This window comes from Electrophorus electricus, chromosome 1 (assembly GCF_041902795.1).
Source record: "Electrophorus electricus isolate QZ-2024a chromosome 1, ASM4190279v1, whole genome shotgun sequence".
Lineage (NCBI taxonomy): Eukaryota > Metazoa > Chordata > Actinopteri > Gymnotiformes > Gymnotidae > Electrophorus > Electrophorus electricus.
In genome coordinates, this window is record NC_137497.1 from 11,356,221 (window position 1) to 11,365,557 (window position 9,337).

Genomic DNA, 9,337 nt, shown 5'->3' on the forward strand with positions numbered 1-9,337 from the left:
TTTTTGCCCTGGTTTTCTCTCTGAACTGTGAACTCTCTTCTTCTTTGTGTACTGTGAGGAGGAGTGTCAGGTGCTGTGCTGATCTCCACTGTCATCCGACTCCAAACACACCTGTACCGGCGTCTCCTCATTAGATGCGCAGACCTGAATGAACTCCAACGTCCACGAACGCTCCACCTTTACTGTTGATGGTTTATATGAAATTCACAAAGAGCTGTTTGTCCAGAAAATATGAATGTGTCTGCTTAATATAAGTATGCACAATATATAAAAATATTTGGATGTATTACTCATTGCATTGTTAAGTTTAAAATCTTGTACACTCGATGAGAATCTGGAATGCCATAAATTCCAGTATAACAAATGTAAAGGGGACACATCCGGTTTTAATTGGACCAAAATGCCGAAGAAATTGAGGAAGTTGATGGAGGGCAAAAAATTAAAAAGGAAACATTTAAAATGTATAAAGTGGCTGCAAAATAAGAAAGTACTACAAAGAGATTGAATGCGATCTTTGTCATCACAAAATGAACCTACACAATAGCGACTGCTGGGACTGATGTGAATGGTAGACTAACGAGCTTACTTAGATGTTTTAGTGTAACTTTAATTTACAACGTACAGGTGGGAGCAGCTAACACACGCAGGCTTATATGTCTTACTTTATACAACAAGTGTGGACTGAGTGGCCATTTGAAATGTAATCAAACAGATTTTTGTTCAGCACATCTAGATACTTTCTGCAGTGTGGAAATACTTTAATGGTGCAACCGCAAACATCCATGTGTAACAAGCAGGTTAATTGGTTTTATTCAAATCAAGTAAATTGTTTGATTAAAAGAAGCAAAATAACCAGAGCAGTTCACATGACCAAATTAACTTAATTAACAAATAAACTTTACAATTTTACTGAGTACATTCAATATCTTACTAAGTGTTAAATACATTTATTCAGTTATTTAATAAATTTAGCGCTATTATGTCCCTTCAGGTTTTCTCAAGTTTCTTGTCAAAATTGTCTAAGAAAGTGAGAGAGGCTTGTGTGGTGGCAATGGAAGAACTCAGAAGAAGGAAAGGAGGATGCAGACAGTTCACTGTCATAGATGAGAGTAACTTCAGGCATAAAAGAAATGCAGGTGCATCTTTTATGTGGGTATAGAATTTTGTATAGTCTTAATAATGTATAATGGACATACAAGTCTTCATGCTTCATATCTGTAATTTTTTCATCTTGTTAATAGTTCTTAATTAATGTAATAATGCTTTACTTTTTATGTTACACGGTATGGAAGAGGGCGGATGGCCGGGCGTTGTGGAGGAGGCAGTGGGTCTCTGGGATGTTGGGTGAAAATGCTGTCCACACTAAACAAAGACAGCCAGTTCTTCACCTAGTTCAGAGAAGGTCCAGAAGGGAACTAGTGCCACTTATCATTCAGCATGTAAGGAGGCGATCCACAATCCTCAGTGGTGAGTGGCGTGTCTACCGGCAGGCTCTGTCTCAGCTTGGCTACAGACATTACACAGTTAACCACAGTATATCATACATGGATGCTCCTACAGGGGCTCACACGCAGAATATAAGGAGAGCCTGGAGAATATACAAGGAAACTGTTTGGAGGCTTAGAGGTAACCGGAGAGAGGAGCTGGTAAAGGATCACTGGACAGTAATAGAAATGTATGAACGGCTAGCAAAAAAACCACAATAATGGTCCTCTAGGACGATTCATTCATGATCTTGGAAAACTCCATGAATGAGAACTCCTACTATGCATATTTATTAACAAGCACATTAGTCTGAAGACATCAAGTCTTTTTTTTAATGTGTGTTTTATAAAATATTACCAAGTAATTTATACATTTCTTAACAGACAACTTCAAATGATAAGTTTATTTGAAAGTGTGTCGTTTATAAATGGCCTACAGACATTTATAGATATTCGTGTATATTGAATAGTTTTCACCTTAGCGGCTGTAAAATGCTACAGACAATTTCTATATGACAAGTAATTTAGAAACTACAGCTGCTGTTTGTTACTGTTTAACAAATAATTTGTATGACTACACTTTTTAATTATTTTAACAGGTTCACAAAGACTCTTAGGAGCCAGGATTAATAAAGCTGTCATTTTAATAATATATGAACTAATGGTGCATATCCTCTGAATTCCTGAATTGGTCACCATTAATTCTGAAATTGTAACATACATATTTACATTAACATTTAAGGTGTTTAGCAGACTCTCTTATCCAGAGTGACTTTGTTTTGCATAACACAATAGCATATTTCATAAATGCAATTAAAACTTTTTTATTTTTTAATAAGATTTAATAAGTGCAAAACTAATGTTCAGGTAAGTGCATCTTCAGTCGGCGTATGAAGACAATGAGGGACTCTGGTGTTCAGACAACCAGAGAAACTTCACCACCTGCAGGGCTACAACAAGGAGTCTTGATGCTTGTCTTCCAGGCCTCTTAAAGGATGGAGGTTAAGCAGGTTGCACCTGAAGCTCCACTCCACTGGTCCACTTGTTATTCTAGGAAAAACGACCTGCCACCTAAAGCCCCTGGAGCCCCAACTCCAAACCCTACACACAGTAACCTAACAACATTCTGAACATTTACTTTAACTAAATGCAGTTCCATTGTTCCTGCACGTATGCAATGGCACAATTCATTATTTAATAAAGAATAGCACTTAAAAACCCAATTTAGCATAACATCTGACTTCCTGATCTGTTCATGATCAGATAATTATGAAGTGAGAGCTTAGATACATCTTATAAATGATTACTAATATATTAATTCATGATGAATAACACTAACTCATTAGTTCATGATTAGTTCATTATGAATTACAAGCATATAAATGCTCTATAAACTATCGTTATTATAAAGTGTGAGCCTTAAATGCTTCATGCCCTCTCCATTCCCTCTTCTCTGACCTGTCTCCCAGATGGAGGGACGAACTAACACTCTTGCTTTCTTCAAACATAGACTGGACTCATTTATTTGTGGAGTATTTTAAGATTATTTGTTTGTACAGTATTTAAAGAGTACTTATTTGTGGAGTATTTAAGAATATTTATTTATGGACTATTTTAAGAGCATTTATTTGTAGAGTATTTTAATCCTGCACATACGGAAATATCATTGCAATGGTCCACTAGTAAAGACACACGGATACACTCCTAGTGGATACAAAAGAAAAGGTATTTATTGGCTCTCAGTAGTCCAGTGCAAACAAAAAGCCATATCCAATAAAAAACAAACAAAAATATTCAAAAAAAGGAAAATGCAGTATTTACAAGTATTTACAAGTTCAAGGGGAAAAAATCCAGCAATCCTAAATTCTCCAACATCAATCAACTTCAAAACACAACTCTATTGAATTTTCCCATAGAAACATATATAAGGAAACATCACCACAGGAAATTATGTGACATCACTTCCTTTCTTTGGGAAGGAAAATTCCCCATAAAAGTCCCCTTCAACACAGGCTACAGTTTCTTTTCACTCCAAAACAACATGGAAGCTTCTCCACAAGAATAATCACAGGTAAGTTAATTTTTCTCTTGATCTACTTTGTTTACCTACTTAGTTAAAATAAACAAACTTTCCTGGCAAGATAAACATTAAACTTAAACTCCAGAAACAAAATTATAAGAACAATATTTAATCTCAAATACTTACAGTACCTTTCTCTAATGAGTGTGGGGAATCATACGTGACATCCCTCTGCCCAACACAAAACAACCCATGTTGAGTTTCATGATAAAGTCCTCAGGCAGGGCTGTGGAAAAAACTGTACTGATACATTAGTCTGGACTCAACCCATGTATCACTCATTCAGGAATCTGAAATTGGCCTTGTGCTCTGCTCTAGCACTTGGCCTACCAAATTATAATCTGACCTTTCACCTTTACGTTTCTGAACAAGGCTCCACAGCCATGGGCGTCCTGGCCCAGGAGCACGGTGGCAGTTATCGCCCTGTGGCCTACCTTTCCAAACCTTTTGATTCGGTTGTTCAAGGCATGCCAGCCTGCTTACGCGCCGTGGCTGCCTCAGCCCTGCTGGTCACTGACGTAGAGAAATTGGCACTGTCTCATCCAATGGTTCTTCACACTTCACATCAAGTTATTACTATTCTGAATAACATTCAAACACATCACATGACAGCACAGCAACGTTCGGGCTACGAGGCCATCCTCTGTGCCACTCGGAACTTAACCATTAAATCACACATGACCCTGTGCTCACCTGCTAGTCTGTTACAATCATTTTTGACATCGGTAAATCATTCTGCTGACTCTGTGCCCTACGACTGCATGGAGGTTATCCATGAGTCCTCTAGCATGCGTTCTGAACTTTCTAGCACTATTAAATTTTTGTAGATGGCTCATGTTTTAAACCGTCTGACTCTGAATTTGTCTATGGTTATTCTGTCTGCTCTCTGTCTAACCTCATTTGGGAGGCTTACTCTCTCCCTTACAGGTCTGCTCAAGCAGCTGAACTAATGGCATTGACCAGGGCCTGCCATCTATTCCAGGATCCGTTTGTCACTATATACACTGATTCCTGTTATGCGTTTGGGGTTGTTCATGACTTCAGTAAGATTTGGCACTCCAGGAGGTTCTGCATCTCGGACAGTAAACCCATATCTAATCCAGGACTAGTCTCTGCACTTTTGTCTGCATGTACACTACCAGCTCAGCTGGCTATCATAAAGGTCAAGGGTCATGACACAACCTCTGAATCTGACCACAAGGTGGTCAGCAGTTTTGTGAGATCAGAATGATACCCAGTGCCACCACCAAATTGTCACCATTTGAGGTAATTTATGGTAGACTATTTACCACCCCATGTGCCAGAGGTAACCCAGGTGTTTCTCTTTGAGGTGACATGGACGTGATCCTGGTTGACTACACCAAAATGTTGATTGAGAAATTGAACAGTCCTCAGGCACCCAACGCAACGTTTCTGCTACACATTTGACTCCTGCAAATTAGCTGACAAACAGTTGCAGATATTCTTTTTAGTGTTATTACCTCAAAGTTTGAGAGTGGCGGGAGTGTAGCTCAGTGCTAGAGTGCATGCTTTGCATGTCAGAGGTCCTTGGTTCCATACTCAGCACCTCCAGCCTAGTTGACTGATCTTTAGAACAACTGCATGTGCTTTAGAATTTAGATATATCCTCTCTAGAAGGGGTTCATTTTGGAAGCATATACAGCTGTGCTTTACGCTGATGCTATCGATAGTGCACGATCAGCTTCCAATGACAGTTACTCATGAGTCAGAAGGCTGTCAATATTTTAATAACTTCCAACCCTTTCAAGGCTTTTCTACTGTCAGACTTAAGGTGCAAGCTCGTGCATTGTTAAAGACCAGTTCATGACTTGCTTCTAAGGCATGATGGCCAAGTGGCAAGGTGTTAGTTTTATAAACCAAAGCCCACAGTTTCAATCCCTGTTTGTGTCTTTCAGAAGATTGTATTCATCTGAGAGCTTCAACTTTGTTCATGGAAGCCAGACAAAGATGTGCTGAGGGTAAACATGTTTCTCCAAATCTCAGGCTCTTTTCTTTCTTGTTTTCCCCTCATGCTCTCTCTCCTTAGGGAAATAATTCAGGGACACATACTCTTGTATAAAGGCTTTTCACCAGATACTTATGACACAACATCCACCACTCTTCTAGCTCACCGCAAGCAGTAAAACACACACCACTTTGAGCCGCTCCAGTCATATATCCTTCTTTGTTTATTTGTCGTGAATGCCGCCATAGCTTCAACGACTGGTGCCGTTGATCCAGTTTGGGTTAAAGATGATGGGTGTATCACATGAGCTTCATAAACCAGATGTTTCGACTCAAACAAACTGCACCTTGTTTAGTCCATTAATAAAACAAGATGTGGTCTTAGACTGGCAAACTCTTGACTGCATGGGCCTTAAAGTCCTTGTCTGAGAACGGAGGTCCATACAGAGATCCATAATAGCTGATGCTTTGTGGATCATTCCTGCCAGACTGCTGACTAGTGGAGTTAATGACAGATCTCACCCTGGAGCTCTGCATTTGGGACAGAGGCAGTCAGGGCAGTTTGCAATGTATCATTACAGTCTACTGGTGAACAGAGGCCTTAGATCTTTGTACTGGTGAATAGAGGCCTTAGATCAGTGTAGGGGTGAATAGAGGGCTTAGATCAGTGTACTGGTGAATAGAGGCCTTAGATCAGTGTAGGGGAGAATAGAGGGCTTAGATCAGTGTAGGGGTGAATAGAGGACTTAGATCAGTGTAGGGGAGAATAGAGGGCTTAGATCAGTGTAGGGGTGAATAGAGGGCTTAGATCAGTGTAGGGGTGAATAGAGGGCTTAGATCAGTGTATGGGGTGAATAGAGGGCTTAGATCAGTGTATGGGGTGAATAGAGGGCTTAGATCAGTGTATGGGGTGAATAGAGGGCTTAGATCAGTGTATGGGGTGAATAGAGGCCTTAGATTAGTGTATGGGGTGAATAGAGGGCTTAAATCAGTGTATGGGGTGAATAGAGGGCTTAGATCAGTGTATGGGGTGAATAGAGGGCTAAGATCAGTGTAGGGGTGAATAGAGGGCTTAGATCAGTGTAGGGGTGAATGGAGGGCTTAGATCAGTGTACTGTGTGACACTCGTCTGTCCTCTAACAGCTGACCCTGATGCTCGGATTGGCTGGAATGGCCAAGTACTCTCTCAGTCAGCCAGGTGAGTTGAAGGGCAGGGCAAGGCAACGCAGGACAGGGCAGGGGGCAGAGGCCACAAGGTACAGGTGGAGAACAGGAGGTGCAGGTGGTGAAGGGCAGTGTTACCAAAGGCCAGCATGCAAGAGTGAGAGTGAGAGAGAGAGAAAAATTGAGACATTGAGAGAGATAGATAGATAGAGAGAGAGAGAGAGAGAATGTGAGAGAGAGAGTGTGTGTGTGAGTGAGAGAAAGAGAGAGAGAAAAAACACACATACACACACACACACACACACACACACACCTGATAGTTAGGCAGATAGACATGACCGAAGAGTGAAAGGTTCATTCAGCCAATGCAAATGATCTGCATTAAATACTTAATTAAATCTATGTATTAACAATTTACTATTTGCCATACAGTAGATAGCTCTGCCTTGAGATCTGAAGTAAATTTATTTTTTATTTAATATAGAATATAACATGAAAAATAAATTCTGCTTGAAATTTTTTTTTCTTTTCTACCACTGTCAGTGTTATAACACTACCACCTGTTAGTAGATCAACTCAGTCTGGTTTTGTAGATTAATTCCTTTTTCACTTTATCAGATGCCTAAATGACAGAAAAAATACATATACCCTCTGACAGCAGGTGAGTGTAAACAAGTGATGTTAACACAAACAACTCCACCAACAAACAAATATGTACAAGACAAGCCTTATAGGTGCGAAGAAACACAGAGGACCAAGGAGTGGAAGTGATCGAGATGAAAATACTTTTGATGAAAAAAATTTTCAGGAATCGCTACATTGCAGCTGTACCTAGAACAGTTTTATTGTTTTATGATAGTTTGCACAGTTTTGGGGAGTTTTTTTGTTCTTTTTGTTTTGTTTTCTTGTTGATAGAAACATCTGACTAGGGTTACACAAGGCAGTATGAACAGCAGGGTTCTTACATGTGTTTCTTGAACTTCCTGGGAGTCCCATAAGGATGCAAGAATTCCCTGAACACGGATGTGATGATTTAAATGAAAGAGGAATCATTTTGATCATTTTTTTTAATCTAAATGAAGTTAGCGTAGTTCCAGTGGGATGACAGGCCTGTTGAAAGTCTTCCTTAGAAAAGGAAACGCCTCAGTGCACTTGGAAAACCTGTCTACAATCACTAGCACGTACTTCAACTGACCACAAGGTGGAATGTGCATAAAGTCTATCTGTAGACACTGAAAGGAATATTCTTGAGCCAGTAAGCCATCATATTTGGCTTGTGTTTTACCCTGGTTGCTTCTGGTACAGGTTAAACAGCAATCTAGGAGGAGTTTTACAGTGAGACGTTTTGCAGGGATACAAAACTGTTTTTGAATGCTAGCCGTCACTCCCCCTTTGTGCAATATGTGAAATCCCATGAAAATGGCGCACAAGAAATGGCAAAATAGATTTAGGAAGGGTGACGCCTAATCAACCCAGTGAGAGCAGTCTTGTTGTGTACCCTGAGTTTGTAAGAAACGCAGATTGATATTATTCGGCACAAAGCAATGAGAAAACATGGCAATAGCTTCACACATCGAGGATATAGCGTATGGGCATGAGGGGGCATTAACAGCTGCCCAACGTGGGATCTCATCTGCTGAAGCATTGCCAGTGGCCGTGTCAGACTCAGAGGTTGAGTCATGACCCTTGACCGTTACGATAGCCAGCCAAGCTGGTAGTGTACATGCAGACAAAATTTCAGACACTAGTCCTGGATTAGAAATGGGCTTAGCTTCCAAGATACGGAACCCCCGGAGCACAAATTTTTAAAAAAACCTCACAAATTTCCCAAAAAACCTCACAATAAATGATGCTAAAGGACTGTTGAGCTGCAGTTGATTTCTGATTTCTGATACACACTGTTCTACAAGTTATACATGCTGTGGAATCATAACTCGCTGTGTTGAAGTCTCTGTACAAATCTACACATTAAAGTTGGAAATCTTTGGAAACGGAAAGATTTTTCATTCTGTTTTCTGTGTGGTGGAGTGATACAGGTGCAGATGTACACAGTATGAGTGTAATGTCTTGTGATAGTTACCCTCCACCACAGTGTGTTCATATGGACTGTGTGTTTGAGATGCACATATGCTGTGTTTATATACATTTATATATATATATATATATATATATATATATATATATATATATATATATATATATATATATATGTAAATTAAAACACAGGATTAACACAGCAAAGTCTGTATATTTTAACTAAGTAGGTAAAACAAAAGTCTATTAAAAAAAAAAAACTTACTTTTGATTTTTTTTGTGGAGAGTCTTCCATGTTGTCTTTGAAGGGGAGCTTTATGGGGAATTGTCCTGCTTAAAGACAGGAGGTGACATCACCCAATTTCCTGTTTTTCCTTGTATTAGTTTCCAATGGAAATTTCAAGAGTGGAGTTTTTATGTTTACTTATGTTGGAGAATTTATGATTGCTGGATTTCTTTTATTGAACTTGTAACTTGTAAATACTAAAGTCTCTTTTTTTGAACATTTTGTTTGTTTTTGTAGTGATGGCCAGATGAATCCTTCAAGCTTCCCATCCAATTGGTTCAAAAAAAGGTTTATATCTCAAGGCTTCATGTGCACACAAACCCC